The sequence below is a fragment of the Gracilinanus agilis genome, chromosome 1, assembly GCF_016433145.1.
Source record: "Gracilinanus agilis isolate LMUSP501 chromosome 1, AgileGrace, whole genome shotgun sequence".
Taxonomy (NCBI): Eukaryota; Metazoa; Chordata; class Mammalia; order Didelphimorphia; family Didelphidae; genus Gracilinanus; species Gracilinanus agilis.
Genome location: NC_058130.1, coordinates 125,417,388 through 125,433,661, shown reverse-complemented (window position 1 = coordinate 125,433,661; position 16,274 = coordinate 125,417,388). Strand labels below are relative to the sequence as shown.

General features: G+C 37.3%; 1 pseudogene; it reads left to right on the top strand.

Moving 5' to 3' along the window:
• LOC123248440 overlaps window positions 1-14,134 on the top strand; it is a 40,142-nt pseudogene extending 26,008 nt beyond the window's left edge.
• Window positions 14,135-16,274: the final 2,140 nt, after the last annotated feature.

Sequence of the window (16,274 nt, the reverse complement as noted above, 5' to 3'; positions counted from 1 at the left end):
GAGGTGAAAAGATGAATTTTGAGATAATCAAACAGAAGGGATTGGGATCAAGGGAACATTTAGAAGGGTCAGAGTTGGTGAGGAGAAGGGTGACCTAGGCATTAAAGACTGGATTAAAAGACTAGAGAATGGTAAATTGTCAGAGGATTCTAGGTATAGAGCAGGGGTTGGCTCTTTTGAGGGCCAGATATAGCTCTTTCTGCAGGAGCCATAAAGCCAATTTTTTTTCAGGCGCTGTTACAGGAGCGCGCACTGTTACAGGAGTGTGCACTGTGAGCACTGTATGGCTCTCATGAAATTACATTTTAAAAAAATGTGGCATTTATGGCTCTCACGGCCAAAAAGGTTGCCAACCCCTGATATAGAGAATAGGGATCTTCTGAAAAAGTAGCTGGACAGGCTGTGTTCAGTCTGAATTATACTTGTTTGTTTTAGGTGTGTCACAGAATGCAGTAGAAATTGGATATTTGACAATTGTCTGACAGTTCCAACTGAAAAATCAAGACAAATTGCTTAGAGATTCAAGAAGAATCAAATTCGTAACCATTAATAGCACAGTTCATTTCTGTAACTTAAAAGAAGGATTATCACAGCCTCAGATGTTGGTTGTTTTAGACATAGATGATATCTTCTTACCTACACCTGATAATTTCTTGTAAATCTATATGAAACCAAAGAGCTAATAAAAAACTTATTGAATGCTTTACCAAATATATTCACCTACACAAGAGAATCCCATAGTGCTTTTGGTCCTATACTTTAGGTTGCCTTTAAATTAATGTCTACAATATCTGTTTTCTAGACACAGTTATCTTCCTTAGGTATAGGATTCCTGCAGACCAAAGAAGATTGTAATCAGACACCAAGGACAAAAGTTTTGCAATACCTTGGTCCTACAACTGATTTTTATAAGAAATTAGCATTAGACTATTCAGATCAACAGACATAAGTGGATCTGTTTCTTTTAAGTTCATAGTATACTGATTGGGTTTTTCTAGTTTGAATGTCCACAGGTTACATCAATTATTACTCAGCTTTTCATCATACTCAAAATACTTCACAAGCTGAAAAACTGTAAAAAGCTGAAAACTTTACCTCAGAAGGAAAACTGGATTTGAAGCAGTCATGAGAGTAAGATGGACAAAAGGTCTTTCAATACACACTTTCCACAGAAAGTTTTTCATTTAATCTACTGATTTGCTTTCCCTTGTTAACATCAATCCTGGTGCTAGATTTGCAGTATAGATAGCAATTGAAGAAAATTTAACAGATAGGTCTCTGGTATGTTTTTAGACTGCATTATTGTATACCAAGCAAAAGTACAAACACTTTGTTTGCCAGTAGTGAATTCACTGGCAGATATTTATGCAGGTGTCAATGTACAAGTACCTATCTTCTACCTTCTAGCAAACATGGCTGCAGATCAATTTCATCAAGTTTATTGGATGCAGGAGATGTCTTAGTGAATGAGGTGGTGGATTCCATCTCTGCATATAGTTTGACCTCTTCTACTTCACAGCAGTCCACTCTGATAGCTGCCATCTCCCTCAAGCTGTTTCCTCTTTATAGTTTTATACTTCTCAAGCATTAAGCTATTAGAATTGGTAAGAGTACATGCCTGGATGATTATGTGTTTGCCATGTGCCAGATGAATTATCAGTCACCTATTCATCTAATGAAATATTCATCCCAACCTTTACAGAACACACAAACTGACTAATAAGGGTGCAATGCATTTTTTGTTTATTTGGGTGGAATACATGTTAATGACAGAGGATGCCTTCCTTATGACTTTTAATTCTATCGTTTACATCTAGATTGGGAAAACCTATGATAAAACTATAAAAAATATACTTGGTTATCCAAACTATGCACTGGTAACAGAAACTGATACACCATCCAGAATTAGATATGCTTTCCTCAAAAAGAACCAAATTCAAGGACTTCTAGGCTAAGATGGCCACAGAATAGAAGCAAGCATCTTCCTCTCCTCACAACTGACCAATATAAAGGGTCTCAAAAGGACAAAAATCAAAATCAGATGAGTGAAGGGGCTCTAATGCAGCCTTAAAAGTAAGCAGGGTTTGGGCCTTCCCATGTTATAAAAAAGTAAAATTATACCTACCAAAGTACAAGCTGGTCACCCTTCCCCAACTCCACCTACGGTGCCAGAGTCAGAGCAAGTGCTGAGGTGATTTCTAGGTTCTTGGGGGCTAGCTGAGGGCACCACAGACTTACCCCTGAGAGCGGCAAGACTTGAGACCTGAGGAGGCTGAGGAACTTGGAGCTTGGGTACAGAAATAGGGCAGAGAGGGGCTACCCACAGCAGACTAGGTGGAGACTGGAAAAATAGCCCCAGGGCAAAAACCACTCTATAGTTCAATACAGAGAGCTGTCTACCCTCCTCTCCCAGACTTCTGGCTGGGAAGGGAAGAAAAAACTAACACAGCAATGGCCACCAACACCCAAGAACTATAATCTACAACTACCAAAAAAAAGAAAAAGCCTCTGACATTGGATAACTTCTATGGAGAAAAACAGCAGAGTACAGAGGTGGCAGCAGAAAGCTACAAACAAGCAAACACATCCAAACTTTCCAAAAAAATGGGAGTTGGTCACAAGCTCTTCAGGAACTCAAATTGGTGTTCAAGAACCAAATAAGAAAAATAGAAGAAACTTGGCAAGAAAAGTGGGAAATAGAAATGCAAGTAATTAAAAAAGAAAACAGTTTAAAATACAGAATCTCCCACTTGGAAAAAGAAGCCCTAAAATCACACAAAATGATAAGCAAATTGGAGACCAGAATTGACCTGCTGGAAGCCATAAAAAGCAAAATAGACCAAACCAAAAAAGGAAAATCAAAAGATCATAGCTGAAAACCAGTCTTTTAAAGAATAGAATTGGGCAAGTAGAAGCTAATGATCTCACAAGACAGCAAGAATTAATAAAGCAAAGTCAAAAGAATGCAAAATAGAAGGAAATATGAACTATTTCATTGAGAAGACAATGGACTTAGAGAATAGATTTAGGAGACACAATTTGAGAATCATTGGTCTACCAGAAAACCTGGGGAAAAATGCATCATAATACAAGAAATTATCCAAGAAAACTGCCTTGATATTCTTAAACAAGAGGGCAAAATAAATGTTGAAAGAGTCCACAGATCACTCACTACATTAAATCCTCAAAAGACAATCCCCAGGAATGTTACTACCAAATTCAAGAGCTTCCAGGCTAAGGAGAAAATATTGCAAGAAGCCAGAAAGAGACAATTCAGATATCAAGGAACACCAATAAAGATTACACAAGACCTGGCAGCCTCTACACTAATGAACCACAAGGCTTGTTACATGATATTCAGGGGCAAGAGAATTAGGTCTACAACCAATGAATACCTACCCATCAAAACTCACTATTGTTATATTGAAACTCTGGGAGCTGAGAGTCCACACTGTTGATTGACAGGTAGAGAACATTGGATCTTAGAATGTTCCCAGAGGCCATGAGGACAGGGGAGAAAGTGGTTGGCCAGGTGGTATAAATACCCTGGCAGCCCTGGCTTTTGGTTCCTTTCACTTCCCTTGGACCTGAGATCTGTGGATCCTGGTCTTTTGGGGATTGGTGACTTGCTGGGTTCAACCTTGCATGAACTTCCTGTCTTGTACCTGATTAGCATTGTCAACCTGTACCCAGACCATCAATCTTCTTATTTCACTGTTCCCTAGATATTTAGGAATTCAATCATCTGTAGTTATCTAGGTATCCCAGGGCCTGGGAGGGATCTGGGAAGTGGGCAGGAGAAGAAGAAGAGGGTGGAAAAGGGGTGGATCATGAAGGTTGTATAGGCATAACATCTAGCAGGAAGAAGAAGCTGAAAGACATCAAACAGCAGCTTGCTTACTCTGGTTTGGCTGTGGCCACGCTGAGCCAGAGGAGCTAACTAACCAGACTCAATTACCTGCCTACAGCTCTGAGGGTTTATTATTATCAGATTAGTTTAGGGTTTCCCAATTCCTCTACCCATTTCCTAATATTCCTTCTTTGCTAGAAATACAAGTACCTTCCTGGAGTGGCTGTGTCATCACTTCTCTGGGAAAGGAGAAACAGATAAATGTGTCCAAGGCTAATAGAGCCCAATATCTATCATCAATCAATCCCAGGTGGGACCTGAAGGGATACCATCCATTGACCTGAAGGATCCTGCCTGGGCACTGTTATAAAGGAGGGAGGTGTTACATCATCTAGCTAGGTGGCAAACCTCAGTTGATCTTGCACTAACCACATATCTGGACTTCACTGCTGTCATACAATTACCAGTGGTAGTATTCAGTTTACCCCTCCTCTCTCCCTCTCCATCTGCCCATTTATTTTATAACACTATATACTGTAATACAGGATTTCTTACATTTGCAATATTACCCTGGGCAATCCTGTCAGTTAGCAGAATGGAACTCTGGCCTGGAAGGTGCCATCCTGGGTCCTGACAGTTGGGCTGTGACTATAGAAAGCTCTGCAAACACAACCTTGGGGTTCTGATTTCCTTGACCTCGCCCAGACACCCAGCTACCCCTGACTTCCCCTTGGGGACCCCAGGAGGTGAAGGGAGGTTGGGTTGTGGAACATGGGCAGAATTTAGTTTTAGAGTAGCCTAGTAGTTAGGGACAGCCCTTGTATAGATCAACAACTTCATTTGTTTAGCTGGTGAATCAAATAACATCAGGCCAGTGTCAAGTCATCTCTGGCTGAGGGCTGGTTACATCAGCCTGACCTTACCTTCTAGGTCCATTGCCAACACTTGCCAGTCACCTCTAGCAATAGCTTCTCAAGACCTTGAACCCTCTTACCTCAGTTTTCCCTTTCCAGTTTAAAATAAATTTCTTAGCCTAAATCTGTGAGTTCCTGTAATTCCTATATCATCACCAAGGCTAAAGAGACTGAGGAGAGGAGAGAATATCAATTAGTTGAGTTTACTGAGAAGTGGAAGCTAAGCCTCCATTGCAACCAGGAAGTTGAGCCCCACTTCCTGCTGGGTTCTGCTCTCACCCAATAGGAAGGCAGTTACTCCAGCAGGGAGGGGCAGTTCACTCAACACCTTAAAGAAGCCTACAGCTAGCAATGGAGATTGACTGGGCACCACAGCTGAGGCTGCTCATCACTGATAGCCCCAAATCTTCTGTTGGTCTAGTTACAGGCTTCGAGGCCCCTGGTGACTCACTTTTACCACCAGCATCATATTAACCATGACATTATCACCCATTATAATACAAACAAACAAAGACACACAAACAATTGATTAACATCACTGACAAAACATCATAATCCATATTGTTCCTGCATCTGGACCAGAGAGCCCTTCAGACAACATGGGTGGACAACCAACAATATGTGAAGGCGATAAAGAGAAGGGGAAAAGAATCAAGAGAAGAACAGTAAACAAAAAAATTACCAAGAAAAGATGCAAAGAAAGAGGACTTTGAAAGACAATGGGAAAGATCAGGATCTTTGCAAGGAGAAGGACAAGGAACGGGAGTTGTAAGACTAGTGCGGTGGTGGCACAAAAACACATTAACATCACACAATAGGAAAATTGTATCATATTACATAAAACTCATCAAAGAAGAGAGTTTAAAGGCAACTTGAGAAGCTAGACAATGAGAAATGAAGAAAAGGGTAAGTATGTGCATTCACACAACACAAAAAGGACATGAAATTCAACACAAACTGATAACTAGCTGACACTGTGTGTAAATAAGCAAGAGTCAAAAGACTGGATTGTAAATATGTATATATAAATGTATAAGAATGTACATAAATGTGAATAGTTAGCAACTCAGGAAGATCTTAGCCAAGTATGAAGTTGAAAAGCTTTATATCTGGTTAACACTGGAATACAGTTTGCAAAAAGGATGTACATAGTTTTAAAATCTTGTGAATAACTGTATTATAGATGGAAACCTTAGAGTAGGCTGTAAATACTTCCAAACCATGTAAATACTAAGCATACTAATAGTAATAGAGGTAATTAGGAAAATAGACATTAGAGACAGAGATAGTTAGTTAGGGAAAATTTAAAATTCAAGGAAGAAAGAATCAGGGAGAGAATATAAAATAGTATTGTATTTAAGGCATAAATTGGCAAAACAAAAGTAAAGTAATAGTTAAACATAAAAGAAGAGCATTGATTTTATTGTTATTGCATTAAGAATAGAGCAAGTAGCTAAGTAGAAATAATTTAAGAATATTGTTTAATAAGCTTAGTTATAAAACTAACAAAAAATTGTTAAGAATAGGAATTTCTATGTTGCAAAACTCTGATATTGTATTCATTAGGAAAAGTCCATTGATTGTTGCAAAATTGTTTCACGTGTTAGAAATATGTATTGGAATCTTGTATTCTCTTCCCTTCCCTTACCAACTTTCCTAGCCTGCCTTAGCAAAATATAGAAAGAATAACATTAATATAGGATAAGATAGATGTAAGATTTTTTATTTTGGGGAGGGAGGAGGAATTAAGAATAGAAAGGGAATAGATAAATAGAGTAGATGGAACATACGTGGAGGGTGCACTAGACAAAAACGGGAATCTGTAAGTGTGGAATTGGGGTGAATCAAGGATCACTAAACATTCATCTTGGAAGGGGACTGGAAACTAACTCCATGGAACCCTGAGAGAATTCTGTTTGGGAGGGGCCAGCAGCAAGAGGAGTTTGGAGGAGTTTTTCTCAACTGTCACTTCACTCCTGACCAGACTGGAATTCTGGGGTTGGGAGGTTTTGATTTTGGGGTGGATTCTGAGGGAATTGGGTTCCTCTGTACTTTTATTAGTGATTATTGGGAGATCACAACTTCTAACATCAATACCTACTATCTTCATTTATCAACAAAGAAGATATTGATCAGCAATTATCCAATTTGGCTAGAGAGTTTGAACTCCTGGGGGAGTGTTCTTGAATTGGGGGGATGGATCCCTTCCCTGATCCTGCTTGAATCCATTTATGCTGTTACTTCCCTTTTAAATTAGTTTAGAAATATTTGATAGGAGACTGTAGGGGGAAGAGAGAGTTAGCTACTGTGACCAAGCCACAGAAGAAGTCCAGAGCTGCTCTCTTAGGGAGAAGACTTAGCTGATAGTGAAGTTCATCATTTCCCTCCTTCCTTGATTCCCCTATACATTTTCCCCTGTACCCTGAAATTAATTTACCATTTAATAAACCCCTGAGAGTTTGATACTTAGAGTCTGGAGCAGTTACACTGAGGGGGGAGGTGACCGATCTTGGGGCTGAGGGGCAGACTATTACCTGACTCCATCTTGAGGGGTAAAACTACTTTGAACTTAAGAGTAGGGGAGGCTTGTCTCAACAGGGCTGGCTCTGAGGGTGAGACCCAACCCATTAAGGTCACAACTGAACCCCAACACTTTCAACATCTCAACTATAGCTTTGCCAGTTTGGGAACCTCTTTGAGTTTATTCCCTCATAGGTCTTCCCTGGGGTGGGGATGGGGGTGATAGCTGATCTGGCCCATTGAAAGCTAACAAGGGGGTAGTCTAGATACACCCCCCCAACAATACTCACCCCCATACAACATCCAGGGGAAAGTATGGACTTTTGATAAAATAGAGGATTTCTAAGTATTCTGAAAGAAAAGATCTGAACTAGATGGAAAATTTGATGTCCAAATCCAAAATTCAAGAGAAACATGAAAAGGTAAAAAAAGAGGGTGGGGTAGGAATTCTTTTTTTAGGGATTCAAAAAGGTGAAAATGTTTATATTCCTATATGGAAAAAAAGTATTTGTAACTCTCCAAAACTGTTTTCACTATCATAGCAGATAGAAGAGTTATTCAAAGGCAGAGGTTGGGATACTAAGTGGTTTAAGATGATAAGATGATATTTAAAAGGGGGAGGGAATAGAAGATGACACCAAGAGAAACTTGAAGGAAGAAGAAAAATTGGATAATTAATACCACATAAAGAGGTGCATGGGAGGGGGAGGGGAAGAATACTATTATAAAGAGAAGAAGAGAGTGATAATAAGTAATACTTAAACCTTACTCTCAGTGGAATCAATTCTGAGAGGGAAGAGCAGCTAGATTCACTGAGGTATAGAATGCTATCTTAAGCTACAGGGAAGTTGAGAGGGGAAAACCAAGGTTGGGGGGAGTGGAGCAGGGAATATTAAAAGGGAGGGAAAAGGAGGGGAGAGGGAATTTAATAGACATTAAAGAAAAATAAGAGGGGAATAAGAAGGGAGGGGGTGGGAAGGAAAGTAAAATAAGGGTAGGGAATAGGATTCTGATTAAAAGCATAACACTATTGTGGAAGAAAATAATGAAAGAAAAAAGGGCAAGACTAGAGGAGGAAATCAAATGATGGGGAATGCACAGGTGGCAATCATAACTCTGAATGTGAATAGCATGAACTCACCCATAAAACCAGAAGCAGATAGCAGAGTGGATTAGAAAACAAAATCCTACCATATGTTATCTACAAGAAACACACATGAGGCAGGTAGGCACACATAGGGTAAAGGTAAGAGGCTTGAGCAAAATCTATTGGGCATCAACTGAGAAAAAGAAGGCAAGAATCACAATCATGATATCTGACAAAGCCAAAGTAAAAATAGATGATTAAAAGAGATAGAGAAGGTAATTACATTCTGATAAAGGCAGTATAGACAATGAAGAATTAGCAGTACTCAACATGTATGCACCAAATGGTATAGCATCCATATTTTTAAAGGAGAAACTATTGGAGCTTAAGGAGGAAATAGATAGTAAAACTATACAAGTGGGGGACCTGAATCTTCCTCTATCAGATCTAGATAAATAAACCAAAAAATAAATAAGAAAGCAGTAAGAGATGTGAATGAAATCCCAGAAAAATTAGAGTTACTATATATGGAGAAAAATAAATAGGGACAAAAAGGAATACACCTTCTTCTCAGCAGCACATGGTACATTCACAAAGATTGACCATGTTTATACTACGGCATAAAAACATTGCAAAGAAATGCAAAAAAGTAGAAATAATAAATGCAATTTTTCCAGATCCTAATGCAATGAAAATTATAATTAGCAAAGGTACATGGAGAGGCAAATCAAAAATTAATAAGAAATTAAATGATATCATTCTCCAAAATTGGTTGTGTTATAGGGAAATCATGGGAAAGTAGGAAATACTGCAAAAGCAGAGACAGGGAGATTCCAGAACTCTGGAGACGGAATTTCTCCAGGGGCAGTTGGACTTTCTTTCTGGAGGAAGACAGTGTGTGGACTTCTCTGAGAAGCAGCTTATCTCCCTGTAAGTAGCTGAGTGTTTGTCTGGACCCCACAGGTGGACTGTGTGGGTTAGACCATTACTACTCTTCTTTCTGGATATTCATCTTGTTCCTGTTTGCTCCTGTTACTCGTGTTTATGCTGAGACTCTTGCCAAAACCAACTGTCAGTGAGTATCTCTTCTTTTTGACCCTCTGGATCAGCTTACCATCCAGTCTGTTTCCCTACTCTAGTTATCAGCAAAAGGGGGAAATTTGGTTAGTGAGGTACTGGGATTTTTAGGAAGAGAGAGAGGGAGAACAGTTGGGCAGTTACAATCTGATATAATAACTACTAAGTTTTGGTGGGAGGCTTAGACATATAATTAGTGAGTTTGTCCCAATTCCCTTCCCTTCCTGTCCTTGTTTAATAAACCTTGTTTATATAATTGTGGGTATACTGTCAGTCTCTCTCTGGCTAGCCTTCCCAAGCCTTTGAACTTCTGATATTGGCCCTAAAACCTGAATTACAATATATAACACATAATTTCCCAATCCACCTTATTTAATTTTTTATTTCAGTTGGTTAAAGAACAAATCATAGAAACAATAACTTCATTGAAGAGAATGAAAATGAGGAGACATCATATCAAAACCTATGGGATGTAGCCTAAGCAGTACTCAGGGGAAAATGTATATCCCTGAGTGCATATATCAACAAATCAGAGAGGAAAGAAGTCAATGAATTGGGCATGTAAATTAAAAAACTAGAAAGAGAATAAATTTAAAATCCCCAGATAAAAACTAAATTAGAAATCCTAAAAATCATAGGAGAAATTAATAAAATCAAAAGTAAAAGAACTACTGAGTTAATAAATAGGACTAGGATCTGGTACTTTGAAAAAAACAAATAAAATAGGCAAAATATTGGTTAATCTATTTTAAAAAAGGAAGGAAGAAAATCAAATTAACAGTATCAAAGATGAAAAGGGTGACCTCACCTTTAAAGAAGAAGAAATTAAGATAATTATTAAGAACTATTTTGCCCAATTACATGGCAATAAATATGGCCATCTAGGTGAAATGGATGAATGTTTACAAAAATATAAATTGCTATAGATTAACAGAAGAGGAAATAGAATACTTAAATAATTCCATATCAGAAAGAGAAAGTGAACAAGCTATCAAAGAACTCCCTAAGAAAATATCTCTGGGACCAGATGGATTCACAAGTGAATTCTATCAAACATTTAAAGAACAACTAATTCTAATACTACACAAACTATTTGACAAAATAAGTAAAGAAGGGGTTTTACCAAATTTTTTATGACACAAGTATAGTACTAATTTCAAAGCCAGGCAGACCAAAAACAGAGAAAGAAAACTACAGACCAATCTCCTTAATGCAAAAATTTTAAATAGAAGACTAACAAAAAGACTCTAGCAAGTGATCATGAGAAATATCCACTATGATCAGATGGGATTTATACCAGGAATGCAAAGATGGTTTAAGATTAGGAAAACCATCCACATAATTGACTATATCAACAACCAAACCAATAGGAATCACATGATTATCTCGATAGATGCAGGAAAAGCCTTTGACAAAAAATAAAACACTCATTCCTATTGAAAACACTAAAAAGTAGAGCAATAGATGGGTGTTTCCTTAAAATAGTAGACAGTATATATCTAAAACCATCAGCAAGAATCTTCTGCAATGGGGATAAATTAGAAGCCTTCCCAATAAGATCAGGAGTGAAGCAAGGATGCCTGATATCAACTATTATTTAACATGTACTAGAAACCCTAGCAGTAGCAATTAGAGAAGAAAAAGAAATTGAAGGGATCAAAGCAGGCAATGAAGAGACTAAACTATCACTCTTTGGAGATGGTATGATGGTCTACTTAAAGAATCCTAGAGAATCAACTAAGAAGCTTGTAGAAATAATCAACAACTTTAGCAAAGTTGCAGGATACAAAATAAACCCACATAAATCATCAGCATTTCTATATATTTCCAACACAACTCAGCAGCAATAGTTAGAAAGAGAAATTCCATTTAAAATCACCCTAGACAATATGAAATACTTAGGAATCTATCTGCCAAGACAAACAGAGGAATTTTATGAACACAACTACAAAACACTTTCCACACAATTAAAACTACATCTAAGTAATTGGAAAAATATTAATTGCTCATGAGTAGGACGAGCTAATATAATAAAAATGACAATTCTACCCAAATTAATTTACTTATTTGGTGCTATACCTATCAAACTACCAACAAACTTTTTTATTTACTTAGAACAAATTATAACAAAGTTCATTTGGAAGAACAAAAGATCAAAAATATCAAGGGAAATAAAGAAAAAAATTTGAAAGAGGGGGCCTAGCAGAACCAGATCTTAAACTGTACTATAAAGCAGTGGTCATCAAAACAATATGGTACTGGCTAAGAGACAGAAGGGAAGATCAGTGGAATAGACTTAGGGTAAATGCCCTCAGCAAGATGATATGATATGATATGATAAGTATATGATAAACCCAAAGATTCCAGCTTTTGGGACAAGAACCCACTGTTTGACAAAAACTGCTGGGAAAATTGGAAAACAGTATGGGAGAGATTAGGTCTAGATCAACATCTCATACCCTATGCCAAGATAAATTCAGAATGGGTTAATCACCTAAATATAAAGAAGGAAACTATAAGTAAATTAGGTGAACATAGAATAGTATGCCTGTCAGATCTATGGGAGAGGAAAGAATATAAGGCCAAGCAAGAAATAGAGAATATTACAAAATGTAAAATGAATAATTTTGATTACATTAAATTTAAAAGTTTTCATACAAACAAAACCAATGCAACCAAAATTAGAAGGGAAGCAATAAATTGGGGAAAAATCTTTATAACAAAAACGTCTGACAAAGGTCTAGTTTCTCAGATTTATAAGGAGCTAAATAAATTGTACAAAAATATCAAGCCATTCCCTAATTGATAAATGGGAAAGAGACATGAATAAGCAGTTTTCAGATAAAGAAATAAAAACTATTGTTGTAAGGTAGATTAATAAATTATTATTTAGGAGACTTAGCAGGCAGGGTTGAAGGATTCTAAATGGAATGGGGAAGCAGGAAGTGTCGCTTCTCTCTCTGAGATGGCCTCTATGGTGGTTAGGGACAAGTTGTAACTGACCTTTGGAAGACCTCAGAGGAAGTGGAGTTTGTATCCTGATATCCTGATATCCGGAAGGAGGAAAGTCATTTGCCTGTGGGAGATTAGGTAGAGACTATAAAATCTAACCTGAGTTCCTGGTCAGCTCAGGTTGGTTTAGCTCCCTGACTTACACAATTGAAGGAGTACTGACTGAAGTCCTGGGAAAGCTTCACCATTACTGGATTTTGACAGGACTCAGCAGTGAGGATCCTACTTTCCTTCCTGATCTCCATTGTGCCCTGCCCTGCTATAGTTTTAGCTTAGTGTAGATAAGTCCATTCCCTGACCCTGAGGCTTGCACATAGACTAGTAGAACAGAACCCCCTTTTCCCTTCTTTAGACTATAGTTTAATTAAATCTGTGTTAATAAGCCCTCTTGTCAATATCATTTACTTGCAGTTTCTCTGATTCCCTGGCTAAGTGGGCCTGTGTGGCAGTTAAGGCCCAACAGTCACTCCTGTTTCCCAGCTTGTTAAGTCCCCATCTATTGTCAATTCCTGTCTCCTACTCACCCTTCTGAAGCCAGATAAATATTTAATTTAACCCCCAGTTTTTTCCCCAAAAGACTATCAATAAGCACATGAAAAAGTGTTCTAAATCTATCATAATTAGAGAAATGCAAATCAAAACAATTCTGAGGCACCACCTCACGCCTAGCAGATTGGCCAATATGACAGCAAAGGAAAGTAATAAATGTTGGAGGGGATGTGGCAAAATTGGGACTCTAATGCATTGCAGGTGGAGTTGTGAATTGATCCAACCAATCTAGAAGGCGATTTGGAATTATGCCCAAAGGGCTTTAAATGATTGCCTACCTTTTGATCTAGCCATACCACTGCTGGGTTTGTGCCCCAAAGAGATAATAAGAAAAATACATGTACAAAAATATTCATAGCCATGTTCTTTGTAGTGGCAAAAAATTGAAAAAGGAAGGGATGTCCTTTGATTGGGGAATGGCTCAACAAATTGTGGTAACTGTTGGTGATGGAATACTATTGTGCTCAAAGGGATAATGAACCGGAGGAATTCCATGTGAACTGGAATGACCTCCAGGAATTGATGCAGAGCAAAAGGAGTAGAACCAGGAGAACATTGTACACAGAGACTAATACACTGTGACACAATTGAATGTAATGGACTTCTCTACTAGCAGCAATGTAATGATCCGGGACAATTTTAAGGGACTTATGAGAAAGAACACTATCCACTTCCAGAGAAATAACTGTGGAAGTAGAAACACAGATGAAAGACATTTCCTTGATCACATGGTTCGATGGGGAGATGATTGGGGATGTGGAATCTAAATGATCACTCTATTACAAATATTAATAATATAGAAAGAGGTCTTGATCAATGATACTTATAAAACCTAGGTGAATTTCTTGTTCGCCAAGGGAGGGGGAAGGAATGAGGGGAGGGAAAGAACATGAATCATGTAACCATGGAAAAATATTCTAAATTAATTAAATAAAAATATTTTAAAGAACCAAATTCTTTCTTTCCTGGTTTATGGACAACAGACCATTGAGTCCAGTTTTCCATGTGGTAAAAGATGAGACTCCTGCCAATACAGACTTTTTTCTAGCACTTAGTTGAAGACCAGACAGAGGCTGCATTCTTTATGAATTTTTGCTTCATGAAACGCAGGAGATTTGTAAATGAAGTGAAAACAAAGAAGAATAAAAACATGAAGAACTTTTGAGAAAAGCATAAGCTTTTAGAGAAAGACATGGGAAATTCTGAAGTTTTGACAGTTAAAGGTGAAACATTATCTTCTAAAAGAACTTGACAGATTTAAGTCAGACTAAATTAAAAGAGTACTGGTGATTCTATTTCACTAACTATATTTTGAATTGGTTTCTACATATTTTCAATAGTGCACCAATATAGTCCTATTAATTGCAAGATGACAAATTTATGTAGCTATGTGGAATGATATTTCATATTATAAAAATAGATAAATTCTTATTCATATATTAAATAGAATATTTCCGACTTAAATTCTGAGATGCCAAAGGACAATGGTACCAGATTGTTTACATATTAAATATTTTTTAACAAGGGATGATTTGTATTAATTAAATAGATTTACTATTTTCCCAGTGAAGACTATAGAATTTTAATATATGGACTATAGAAATAAAATTGTAATGTACATAAGTGTTACATTTGTAAAGAAATATAAAACTATAACTACAGAATATGAATTGCTTAAAATGTGCTACATTGTTGGATGGCTATTGACATCTTTTTGTCCTAGTTAGAGAAGGTTGACTAATGCATATTAGGAATGGAGACCACATAAGACATAATTTTTGTAATTCTGCTAGATCTTTTTTTTTTTTTAAACCCTTGTACTTCGGTGTATTGTCTCATAGGTGGAAGATTGGTAAGGGTGGGCAATGGGGGTCAAGTGACTTGCCCAGGGTCACACAGCTGGGAAGTGGCTGAGGCCGGGTTTGAACCTAGGACCTCCTGTCTCTAGGCCTGACTCTCACTCCACTGAGCTACCCAGCTGCCCCCTAAATCTTTTATATGAAACTATTTATGATCACCTTAGTAATTAAAGATATTTTCCTTTAAAATTTGTCCACAATCCCATTTGGAGCAATAGTGCCATGAAAGCATTTATCAACATTTTACAGATAAGCAAACTGAAATTCAGTGTTCAAATGACTTGTCCTCTGTTACACGGCTAATAAGTATTAAAAGGCCACATATGGACCAATGTCCCCATTTTTAAATGCCTGTTTTGTATTTGGAGGGTGGGATGTAAATGGATTCTTACATAAAAGAGAGGAAAGACAGGGTAAAAAGAGAGAAAGGAAGATAAACAGAAGAAAACAATGTGAAAGAAAATATAGTTAGTAATCAGTCATGAATATGAATGGATGATATAACAGAAGTAGACAGCAGAATGTATTAAGAACCAGAATATAATGAGGTAATATAAATAAAATTTACAGAAGCCTGTTCTGATAAAGGCCTTATTTCTCAAATATGTAGGGAACTGAGTCAACTTTATAAAAATAAGAGCTATAACCCAAATGATCAATGATCAAAGGAAACAAGCAGGCAGTTTTTAAAAAAGAAATCAAAACTATCTATAGTCGTATAAAAATGCTCTAAATCAATATTGATTAGAAAAATGCAAATTAAAACAGTTCTGAAGTACCTATTATACTGACTAATATGACAGAAAAGAAAAATGACATGTGGGAATATAGAGAACACTAATGCACTATTGGTGGAGTTGTAAATTGGTCTACCCATTCTGGAGAGCAATTTGGAACTATGCTCAAAAGGCTATAAAACTGTACATACCCGTTGACCCAGTAATACTACTACTAGATCTATATATTCCCATCTGAAAAAGTTATAGCATATGATTGTGATGGGATACGACTGAGTTCTAAGAAATGACAAAGGGAATGGTTTCAGAAAAACCTGGAAAGTTCTATAAGAACTAATATAGAGTACTAAGTACACAGAACCAGCAAGATCATTGTACATAGTAATAGCAATATTTTAATGATGATGAACTGCGAAAGACATAGATCAACCAATACAATGATCCACAACAATTCCAAAAGATGAAAAATGTTATCCAACACCACAGGGAGAACTGAGGAGCTCTAAGTATAGACTGAAGCATACTTTTTACACTTTATTTTTCTTGTGTTTTTTTAAACCCTCAACTTCTGTGTATTGGCTCCTAGGTGGAAGAGTAGTAAGGGTGGGCAATGGGGGTCAAGTGACTTGCCCAGGGTCACACAGCTGGGAAGTGTCTGAGGCCTGATTT